The sequence below is a fragment of the Macaca mulatta genome, chromosome 11 (assembly GCF_049350105.2).
Source record: "Macaca mulatta isolate MMU2019108-1 chromosome 11, T2T-MMU8v2.0, whole genome shotgun sequence".
NCBI classification, from domain to species: domain Eukaryota; kingdom Metazoa; phylum Chordata; class Mammalia; order Primates; family Cercopithecidae; genus Macaca; species Macaca mulatta.
In genome coordinates this window covers 134,741,353-134,753,752 of record NC_133416.1, presented here as the reverse complement: position 1 = coordinate 134,753,752, position 12,400 = coordinate 134,741,353, and positions in this window count along the sequence as shown.

The window sequence follows — 12,400 nt, the reverse complement described above, 5'->3', positions numbered from 1 at the left end:
TTCAGGGTCAAGGGCCCAGGGTGCTGAGGTTCCCAGAACAGGCAGAGCTCTGAGACATAAGGAAACCACAGGACAGAACAGGCAGAGCTCTGAGGCATAAGGAAACCGCAGGACAGAACAGGCAGAGCTCTGAGACATAAGGAAACCGCAGGACAGAACAGGCAGAGCTCTGAGACATAAGGAAACCGCAGGACAGAACAGGCAGAGCTCTGAGACATAAGGAAACCGCAGGACAGAACAGGCAGAGCTCTGAGGCATAAGGAAACCGCAGGACAGAACAGGCAGAGCTCTGAGGCATAAGGAAACCGCAGGACAGAACAGGCAGAGCTCTGAGGCATAAGGAAACCGCAGGACAGAACAGGCAGAGCTCTGAGGCATAAGGAAACCGCAGGACAGAACAGGCAGAGCTCTGAGGCATAAGGAAACCGCAGGACAGAACAGGCAGAGCTCTGAGGCATAAGGAAACCACAGGACAGGTGGGGATTCTGTTTGGGAAGTTGATATAGATGTTTCAGCTGAAAGTCGGGCCGTGCATTTGCCAAGTCCCTAGAGGCTCACTGTTGGGGTGTGAGTGTATTTCTTGAAACTGCCAGAGTCATGTTTGGCATCTTAGCAAATGTCACTCCTTGCTTTCAGGATGAATAGAGATGCCTCTTTGGCACTAACTTGACTTGTCATAATAAATGCCTCATACTGAGTCTGCACTTTCTTCCAGGCCTTACAAACATCATTTAATTAATTGGATAAAAACACAGGAGTTGGCTTTGTAAAATCGAGGCTGTGGAGTAGCAGGTTTTCCTGCCACTAAACCGTTGGCAGCAAGAGTCAAAAATGCACTCCCAGGTGCACAAACCCAGCCCCATCAGAATTATTTCTCGCCCTTTGGCTAACTGTTTTTCACTAACAGTTTCCTCCTCCTCTTTTCACTGGGAACATGGGAGAATTGAGCCACAGAAGTCAGCGGGTTCTCCCCAGATCTCAGCACGCATGTGTACAGTTTAGTAAAACCAGTTTCAAAGAAGGAAAAAAGGAAAGTGTGAAATAAGATGAAAAGAATGAATCTCTTAGATGAGTTTTGAGTAAATGCAAACACAACATTAAAAATGTATTTGTATATTGAAATTCTTAGTACCTCTTGATTTTTTTACTGTTTTATATAATTTACATAAGTCATACTGGATTTTTGGAATTTGCTTTTAGATTTTTACAAGCAATGTAGAAAGAGAAGAAAACATGTTAACTGGTTGCTGTGTTGATAGACTATTCTTTGCCTATCACTTTTCACATGGGAAATAATGATCTAAGTCCATTAGGGAAAATGTTCTCCTAATGGATGAAATCAATAATGTTATCAATAGATGAAACCAGGTAACATTCATGCTGTATGAGATGCCATCAATTTTTCTTTTTCTTTTTTGGCTTTAACTGTTGTTTGGCAACAGTTTTTTAATATAAAGCATTTTTTATTTTATTTTAAGGTATAGATGAAATATAGAAAAAACACAGTGTATTTATTAATCTATGCTGTCCGTTCAGATAAATCACCTTACTTTGGAAGTGGGGGTCCATGTGATGCTGACTTTCCCACCCATTTGAACAGATTTTATTTCTTTGGGATAACTTAAATCATTTCTTAAACTGCCACTTTCTTTTAGTTTGTTGGGCCAAAGAACACGTGACAGTTTGAGAGTTAAATCTCAATTTACTAGTTTTATTTATAAGGTTAGAACTGAAATGAGCTGCTTCTTTGTTCTCAGTTGCTCTGAAACTAAGTCTGATTCACCAAAGGAAACAACACCTAGGGCAAGTGTGGGAACTCGCAGTTGATGCGGTTACTTCCCTTACAAACGCTTCCTTAGAGAGGGTGCCCATCACCATCACTTTAGGATCTCTTGTGTCCTTGTGGATTCCCACCTAGTACAAGCATTTTCTGTTCCTGTAACCGCTGTAGGCTGATGAGGAGCACATAGCTGGCACTGATAAGCACAGATCTCCAGGTACTCAGCCCTCTCATTTCATTTTCCCTGTGGTGGCAGTTTCTTCTGGACACCTCTGGAAATGTGCATGGGACCCACTGCATCTCAGTCGCTCTTGCGCAGTAAATCATCCTGCAGCAGCCAGCTCACAGGCCAACTTTGAATTAGTGTAAAATGTCACCATTATTGCCATCCCAGCAACTCTAACATATCTGGGCTTTGTACATGTCCTACAACATAGAGCAGGCTTTGGAGCGTGTCTTCCTCCTTAGAGCCAGTGAAAGGCAGCCCACAAGATACCGGCCTGTGCTATAGGGTCAAGGGCCCAGGGTGCTGAGTGTTATAGGGAAAGAGTGAGTCTCATCCTGTTCTCCGTAATTTGAGGTCCTTTGTCTGTAAGCCTTTAACCAAATCATACTGGAAGAATTTCTCCAAGAGTTTCTTATCAGTCCTGGTGAGCTGGAGATTTCTTACTCAAACAGAATTCGTTCCATAGGAAAGGGTCGGTCCCCTCTGCTCCTCAATGTTAATGATCCTTCCTAAGTATTGATTGAATGGGGGCCTCAGGCTTGTGCTAACCACAAAGGATCTCCCTCTTCCGTGATCACAGTAGTCATGTGTTTCATTGCCAAGTCATTATCCCTTATTGTAAACAATCATCTGAGGAATATTCTTCAGTACAACCTGGGTTTTCTCAGGAAGTCAATGTCTGTTTCCCTTCCCTCTCCACCAGTTCCGTGTTTCCTAATCGGCAGGTGTGCCTTTGACCATCAGTAAATCTCCCGTAACAGGCCCCAGTACCTCTGCACTCCCCTGGAGAACAGTGACACCTGCGATCTCAATATTCAACTTGGGAAGAGCAATTTAATAAAAAGGGAGCATCATTTTAACTGACAATCACTGAACATTTGGCAGAGGAATCATCCCGTGACAGTGCGGGGAGGGATTGTGACCATGATGGCGTTTGACCTCTAAGCAGGGGTCACAGTGGGAGTGTGTCCCGGCTGCTGAAGGTGATTTCACTGGCAAGACTATGAACAGTAGAGACCCATGACTGACCACCTGTGGGGGCTGGCACTGTGCCGTACACACAAGTGTGTTGTTCTGCTGCAACCCTCAAAGTAGACACTAAAGGCAATAACACAATGGCAGTGTGATTTGCAGCATTTGCCTGGGGACATTAATATGGGTACCCCTTGACGTTACTCAGAAGGCTCTTCCCTAGACATTCCCCGAGACCCCCTTTCAGTCTGTTTTAGCCTCTGCTTCAGTGTCTTTTCCAAAGAAACCTTCCCTGACGCTCTGTCTAAAGGACCACCCACTTCCCTTCAGCTCCAGTTTTTACGCTGAGTTAATTTTCTCCCTGGGGCTGTGGCCAGCTGATTTCGTAGTAGGTATGGGTGTGTCTATTGAATTCCTCCCACTAGCCTGGGGTCAGTGGGTTCACAGCCATTGTACCTGGAAGAGTGCCCGGCACACAGTGGGCCTTCCGACTGTTTGCTGAATGGATCCCTGCTGCCTGTGTTCGTTTCTTAAAGAAACAGTGGATTGTCGGACGTCCTTAAAGCACAGCCTGAGATGGGACAGATGATTTACTGAGGGTTGGGGCTTCTCGGAAGAAATGTGAGTGACACAAAAAGGGAAGAGATGCGGAAGGGACTGATGGAGCCTGGGAGAGAAGCAGGACGAAGATGTCGGCCTGGCTGAAGCCCAGCTGAAGCTGATTCCACTGGAGCGTCACAGTGTGAACGCCTCCAGAGTATGAATGTGTGAACGCCTCCAGAGTGTGAACGCCTCCAGAGTGTGAATGCCTCCAGAGTGTGAATACATCCAGAGTGTGAACGCCTCCAGAGTGTGAACGCCTCCAGAGTGTGAATGCCTCCAGAGTGTGAATACATCCAGAGTGTGAACGTCTCCAGAGTGTGAACGCCTCCAGAGTGTGAATGCCTCCAGAGTGTGAATGCCTCCAGAGTGTGAATACATCCAGAGTGTGAACGTCTCCAGAGTGTGAACGCCTCCAGAGTGTGAACGCTTCCAGAGTGTGAATGCCTCCAGAGTGTGAACGCCTCCAGAGTGTGAACGCCTCCAGAGTGTGAACGCCTCCAGAGTGTGAATACTTCCAGAGTGTGAACGTCTCCAGAGTGTGAACGCCTCGAGTGTGAACACCTCCAGAGTGGAATACCTCCAGAGTATGAATGCCTCCAGAGTGTGAATACCTCCAGAGTGTGAATGCTTCCAGAGTGTGAATTCCTCCAGAGTGGTCTCGTCTTAGGTGAGGGCTCCAACTTCTGCATCCTAACATTGGGCAACTGTTGCCTTCAGGCTACTCCTGAGGGATAGTGTAACCTCCATGGCATTTCTAAGAGGGGTGGCTGGGGTTGGCAGGAGCATTCCTCAATAGCTGGGCAAGGCTGTGGCCCATTGGCTGCACTGTGGACATCAGTGGATGGGTCCAGAGACCCAAAATGCGATCTGGGTGGGAACCCAAGAGCACCCACTAGACTGATTTTCTGAGTAAACCTATTTGTTGAGCAGCTATGGTATTGGGAGAAGAGAAATAGACAGGAACTCTTAACATAAAGTCTGGGACCCCTAGGGCATTATTCAGAGGGGTTTCAGAGGGCCTAGTTTTCTTCTGAAGTTCAGCTGAGAAGCTTCTCATGCTGAGAAGTAGAGTATGGCTTCCTGATTAGTAGTTCTGAATCTTCCACTGAATTCTAAAAAGGGTCTGTGGCCCATGAGAACGTCACTGACCTCTCTAGGCTGAAGGTTATCACCCGGTTATGCACAGTCCTCTAAATAATGACATTTGACATGCATTTGTTGAATGACTGGTACACCCATCTTATTACATGCTGGAGATCCATAGCATCCGTGCTCTGGATCTTGAGGCCAAGTACATCCTTCCATTTCACACACCATGCTGGCAGTCTCATCGTGCCACACGTTTGGGCATATTTCTAGACTTGTCTGAACATCTGAAGAAAGAAAACCATTTGGAATATGTACATTAAATTATCATAATAAGAGCTGCAAGGCAGTGCCTTAATTTAATTCTTCCTGGTATGTTAAATCCTGTTTTCTTCTTCATTTTGCAGTTGAAGAAATTGAGCCTTAAACATTAAAACAAACTGGCAGAGGCCACACCACGGCAGGTGACAGCTGGGATTTGAGCCCAGGCAGCCAAATGCCATGCAGCCCACTCTCCTAAACCCTGTGTGTACCAAGTCATTCCTCAAATTCTGAAGAGCTGTATATGGTAAAGTAGATTGGAAGGTGGAGGTAACACATTGCAAAGTGTCTCATCTTACAGACTATTTCACTGTGACATTTCTTTACAGAGATTTGATTGTGCCAAACTAGCTTCTTAAAGGCCAGGGAGAAGAGACACTTTAGATTGATTTATCAGGTGTCTCCGCCACTGAACACCAAGTAGAAATGAAAATAAAGCAACTCTAAAGGCAAAGTGGTATCGGCCAGAAAATGAAGTCCATTTTGACAATTTCTCCAATGCACTGCTTTGAAGAACTCCTCTATTTTGTAAAGTGAGTTAGTCTCCTCGTTTTGTGTCCTGGTGTAGTCTGTGAACAACCCAGTTCCTATCATTCCTTCCCCTGACTGTTTCCCTTGTTATAGGGTAGCAATGGGTACCTCCTCCGAGTCAGTTTCTTGTGGGTAATAACATGTTAAAATGGACCGATAACAATAGATGAAAAAACCAACACCAGGGTCACCATTAATTAAAAATCAAACCAACAAAATAAACCAGAACAATCTGTTTTCCTTTGAAGCAAGGGCAGTCTCAGTCACTTACACAGCAGTTTCAGAGATAGAAACTGTAGTTATTACCCTCAGAAAACTGGCACGCAAACACTTGGGAAGTGCACAATCTCATTAATTCTACGTATTGAACACACTAGGTAGACACTGAGCAAACCACAAATGCATTTTACTGCCTCCTATTAAATTTAATGTCAGAATTCTGCAGATTAGATTATGAAATACTCTTTTCCTTCTCCCTCAGGGTAATTTTGTACATTGGAGAAGATAAATATTACAGTAGACACATCCTTGTCCCTATGCACAAACTGGTTTTAGCCACAGTGGGTTCACCTGCATCCATGGACTTAATGTCTGTCTTTCCTCAACTTAAAAAAATGTGAGTAGCCATTGCTTTCCTTGCATTTGTGCAGCACCTTTGCCTATAACCTCGATGGCAGTGATGTTCACTATACATCATCCACTCTGCCTTGGGGGTTAATAGAGTGACTCCATTGGGAAACAATGAGGTGATGGAGAGGATGACGATAGAGTTTGATGGTTGCCACTGGGGTGGATTATTTTCTGTTTTCCACAGCTGTCAGCAAACGCACCCCTGCCTCAAGGACTTTGGATGTGGTCATTCATTGACCAAGAGAATGAAGGTCAAGTGACAATGGGCTGATTACAAGTAGAGGTGTTAGGAGACACTCCTGGGGATTCCCACCTGCCACCCCCGGGAGTGTCTTTCACCAGAAAAGCTGCAGATGCCAGTGGCAGCTCCTTCAGCCTGGGTTCTGGAAAGAGAAGTCTCACGGAGCTGAGCTGAACCCAGGAGCACAGGACAGTCCTGCCGGGCTGCAGGAGACCCACAGCCTCAAGTAAAATGAGCAATCAATCAATCAGTCAATCAATCAATATTTTTGTAAGCCACTGAGACCCGGGAGGCTCAGTGTTTATTCTATAGTAATGGCTGGTAGGTGTGATCACTCATAATAACATAGAACTTACCACACACTCTTTGTTCTAAGCACTTTATATCAATTGTATGATTTAATCTTAACAGTAACTACATGTGTTGAAACTATTAGTATCCACATCTTACACATGGGGAAACTGAGGCACAGACCATCCACATAATTGGTCCAAGGGCACCGGCTGGCATGTGGCAGCACCAGGACTTGAATCCTGGTGGCATAAACTTGATGGGCAGGACTGGCTTATACAATGGAGTGTGTGATTCTCACATCAGTCTTACAGTGTACATGGGACAGGTTCCCTCAATGTTGCTGAAGAGGAATCAGGTTCAGAGAACATCAGGTCCTCAACTTTAGCATCAGAGGGTAATGTAGCACCCGGTCTCCTTTCCTCCTCCGTTACCCCTCAGTCTGTTCTCAATGTAGCAGAAATGAGTCAGTGGAAACTGAAGTCACGTCATGTCTGCTCCTAACCTGACACAGCTGCCATCTCATTCAGAGTAAAGACAACATCCTCACCAAGACCCACAAGGACAGCCATCATCCTCCCTTTTCCCTGCCCTGACCTCACTTGTTCCTCCTCACTCCCTGGAGGTGGTGCCTGGCTCCCTCCCTCACCTCCCAGAGGCATGCCTGGCTCCTTCCTTAGCCTCTGAAGATGGTGCACTTTTCTCTCCCTCACCTGCCAGAGGTAGTACCTGGCTCCTCCCTCACCTCCAGGAGATAGCACATGGCTCCCTCATTCACCTCCCGGAGATAAAACATGGCTCCTCCCTCACCTCCTAGAGATAGTACATGGCTCCTCCCTCACCTCCTAGAGATAGTACATGGCTCCTCTCTCACCTCCTAGAGATAGTACATGGCTCCTCCCTCCCCTCCAGTAGATAGTACATGGCGCCTCCCTCACCTCCTGGAGATAGCACACAGCTACTCTGTCACCTCCTAGAGACAGTACATGGCTCCTCCCTCACCTCCAGTAGATAGTAAATGTCTCCTCCCTCACCTCCTGGAGGTGGCGCCTGGCTCCTTCCTCATGACCTGAAGGTCATTGCTCACCTCCTGACTACAGTGTCTTGACCACCAGCCCTGCTTGTCTCCCTCCCCGATCTCAGCTCCTCTTCATCTCCCTCCCCAGTCTCAGCTCCAACTCGTCTCCCTCCCTGGTCTCAGCTCCTCCTCATCTCCCTCCCTGGTCTCAGCTTCTCCAGGGCACTTGTTGTTTCATGAGCCTTTCTGCTTCCTGCTATCAATGCTTCCTGCTTTATTCTCAGTGTCTCTTCTGGAGAGTCAGCCTCATGAGTGTAGATGCCCATCTCAGTCACTGCTATATCCCCAGCACCTAAATGCACCTGGTACACTGGAGCATGGACTGGAGATGAGAATCCATGTGCCCAGACTCCTGGCTCAGTTCTCTTTCTATTCTGAATGGTAGATGTCCCACAGTAGTTCATGAGCTCAGGATAAGATCTGCACAGAGAAAACACATACTGATGGACTGCCAGGCATGAGCGATTTGCAAACTTTATAGGTTATTGTGACAATGACCTACAAGCTGGTTTTATCATGGCCATTTGTAAAGGAGGCAATGGAAGTTCAAAGAGGTGAAGCCACTGGTGTAAAGCCACACAGCAGTGCAGCCAGCTTGGAAGTTGATTGAAACTGTATTATTATTATAGATCAAGACCAGTACCCAGATGAGAAACCCCTGCTGGTGATCATATCCGTTATTGTCACTCCAAACGACCCCACTTATGGAGGGACCCTCTGAGTTGAACTGGGTGCCGGAAGGTGGTAGGTGGTGGTGGGGGGATGGGATCAGGTGTGAGTTCCACCCCTGACTAATAAAAGAGGGTAAACAGGCCCAGGAGCTTCCGAACATGCAGATCTTGTGCTTATGTCAACCCTTGATTAAGAAATAAATTTACTCTATTTTTTTAAATCCAAACAGCAAATATCTCAAGTTCAAAGAATAACCTAAGACCTTGACTTCATAGTAAAACATAATGTATTTGTTTTCCTTAGAGAAGATTGATTTTTTTTTGTCAGATAGAAGACAAAATGTTTCTTCTATTTTTGTCAAATAGAAGAAATAAAATGAAAGAAAATTGAGAATTATATAAAGGTGGCTTTAAAGCTTTTTGCAACTTCAAACTATCCACAGTTTGGTGAGATTGCTGCTATAATAAATGACTGTTTGGGCCGAAATGGGCATGAGTCACAAATGGAAGCTTGTTTTGTTCCCACATTGGACTGTGGACCCCTCAGCTGGCATTAACGATGGCAGTGTTTATTGTTATAATCTGGAGACAGGACCACACAAGGTGGAGAGAGGAAAAGTAAAAATAAAAATGAAAACAACAACAACAACAACAAAAACTTTATTTTTTCCAAAATGCTTTTAGGAAGCTGTTTCTTATGTCTCAGACTCCTAGAATCTCATGCAGGATGCAATTTCTTTGATATTGACCAACTCCACTTGCCTCTTAGAGGAAATGATGTGAGTAAAGTAACAGAAATTCACATGAAGGTATTGAACATTGCTTCTGGGTCATCTTCAGATACATATTTAGGCAGAGAAAGGAAGGCCAGATATTCTTATCTGCATATGAGTTGGGTAAGTGTTGTATTTACTCATTCTTCCTCTAAACAAATATTTTCAAATAAATTTTATTGGGTGCATTTGAGGTTTACAGGTTTGCAACATGATGCTATGGGATATATACAGAGAGTAAAATGGTTTCTAGAGTGAAGTCTGTGTACATATCTCTCATCTCACAGTTAGTTTTTCTGTGACAAAAGCAGCTGCATTTTACTTATTTAACAAAAACCCTAACATAATACATTGTGTTAAGCTCATTAACAAAAGTTTTTGAGTGCCAACTCTGGGACAGTCATTATTTTAGACATTGGGAATATGATGTTAAAATAGCACACACGGTTCCTGCTCCCAAGGAGCTTATATAATATTATGTGTATGTGTGGGATGGGGCAGGCAGGTGGGGTGAGGGGAAGAGGACGAGAATTCAAAGAACCAATGAAGGAGAATATAGCAGGTCAGGTAGGCTAAAGTATTATGGGAATATAACACCGAAGGCACATAGCAAGTATCTATTAGTGGCAACGGTATTTGAAAAGAAAATATATGCATGGGTCTCACTGATAAGCTGATGTTTGAGCTTGAACCTAAAAGAAAGAGCATGGAGGGCTTGGGTCCTGGGGGAAAGGAATATCCCAGGGAGAGATAGCAGCAAAAGCAAAGGTCCTAATCAGGGAGTGTGCCTGGCCTATTTGGGACAGAGCAATAAGGACAGCATGCACCCAATACCTCAAACAAGAGTTGGCACCAGGGGGGCTGGTGGTGATGAGGTCCAGAGCTCTGAGTGAGGGACTCATATCGTGATGGCTCGGACCATGCTGTAAGGAGCAGCTGTGATAAATGCAGTTGTGAGTGTTGCCTGCCCACCCTGGGTCCCCCTTCCTGACAGCCCATGCCACGTTTGCCCACACTCATTGGCCAGAACTAGCTAATGGCTTTGCTCAAAGACAAGACCTAGAATTATGTTTCTACTGTGTGTCCAAGAAGAGGGAAATCTGAAAATATTTGGCAAGCTGGTGTAATGGCTTCCGTATCACAGATGCATACAGAAGTATTTCTTTATTGTCAGGTATGAACAATCAAAAACATTTGGAAGGCATTATCTAGAGAAATAATGTAGCAATTCCAGCTAGGTAATTTTGCAGTCAGATAATGATATTCGGCATTTCTGCAATGATTGCTGTTAACTTCAAGGCATTTTAAAGCGACCTTTAATCTGTTGCCTGAATTGGCGGCAGAGAGGGTGAACTTCTTAAAGCCACATCAAGATTAAAAATCCCAAGTGATGGATGTGTGTTCCTTCCTTGTCAGGCTACCCGTGTATTCACCACTTTGTATATTTCTCTGGCATCGAGCAGACAGAAATGTTCCATTTATTCTTTCCTGTCTTCCCCTTACCCTACTCTCTTAATGTTCAGGCTCAGAAATAATAAGACAGCTGCCTTTCCTGGCATAGAGAACTAATAGTGACAGATTCTTTACACATGCAAATATATCCTGAGTTATACTTTATAAATAAAAGATGCTAGATGATAATGAATTTAATGTTTTAAGTATCATGCCTAATTTAATGACTTATCAGTTTTTGGTGGTTCAGAAATCAACACACTTTCATTCTATTGGGTAAATACTAATCAAGTTGCAATGATACATGGTAATGAATTAGGTCTCAGGGAAAGATGAGGTTCCCTTTGTTGCCTATGGTTTAAGCTTGTGTCATTCTTGAGGCCAACTTAGAATCCAGCCCGCCACAGCATGCCTCTTGTTACTGCTGGGTGAAAATCAAAGTAGTTGAAAACAGCCTTCTTTGGCTCAGAGCCATAGTCCAATACCAGACGTGGATAATTGGATAAACAGCCAGATTTAAATATGAGCAAATAATAGAAGGTAGTCCAGGATTGTTTGCCATGCAAAGATTTTCTGTGACTCAATGGGAAGTGCACATTTCTCCTTGTGAGCAGGGTCTGACCCGTGAATTCCTCTGTGTGTGTGTACAGGTGTGTGCAGGTACACTCACACGTGCCGATTCAGTAGAATTGTCAACATTTTAATCCTCATCCCAATCCCCTGAAACCGGCTTTTTCATTACCTGCGTGTTTAGAGGAGGAGGGAACCAGGATTTGCAGAGGCAGCTTTTCTGCTTGCCCACATTCACTCAGAGAAGGAATGAGCTGAAATCTAATCAGATCTGTCAGCCACCAAGACCTCCTGAAGCCTCTGAAAAGATCACAGTGTCAGAGTCGGCAGCTATCCAGACAAGCAGGAGAGGGGAGCCCCTACAAAAGGGAGGTCTGGAAAATCTCATGTCCCAGGGACCACCCGCAGCAGGCATGGTGGATAAAAGCAGAGAGAAGGGGAAATATCTAGGCGGAAAGGAACGTCTGTTCAGGTGCCCAGTATTCACCCACTCTGCAGTTAACCTGTCAGAATGCAGCCAGATGCAGGCTGATAAGAAGGAAAACAAGAAAGTCCTCAGAAAAAACCTGGCGCCCAAGTCCAAATTAAAACAGAGACAGAAATTCCAAGGAGAGAATGCAGGTGCAGTAAGTACAGATTTAACCATTATCTGACCTTCCTGGGGTGGCGGTCATGAGCAATGCAGCCGTTCGGTATGATTCCTGTTCAGCGTAGCCCGCATATGCCACACCAATTAACAGCAAGGGAGGGTCCCACCGGCCTGGGGAGGGAACGAGGTGGGGAAAAGGCAGGGACTTAAGGCAGGTGCAGGAAAACTGGACAAAGAAAATAGGTGGAAACTTAAGACAGAGGCAGGAACTTCAAAACAGATTCCCACTGGCTGGGCATGGTGGCTCACGCCTGTAATCCCAGCACTTTGGAAGGCCGAGGCGGGTGGATCACCTGAGGTCAGGAGTTCGAGACCAGCCTGGCCAACATGGTGAAACCCCATCTCTACTCAAAATACAAAAATTAGCCTGGCATGGTGGTGCGTGCCTGTTGTCCCAGCTACTTAGGAGGCTGAGGCAGGAGAATTGCTTGAACCCAGGAAGTGGAGGTTGCAGTGAGCCGAGATGACTGCACTCCAGCCTGGGAGACAGAGTAAGACGGTCTCAAAAAAAAAAAAAAAAAAAAAA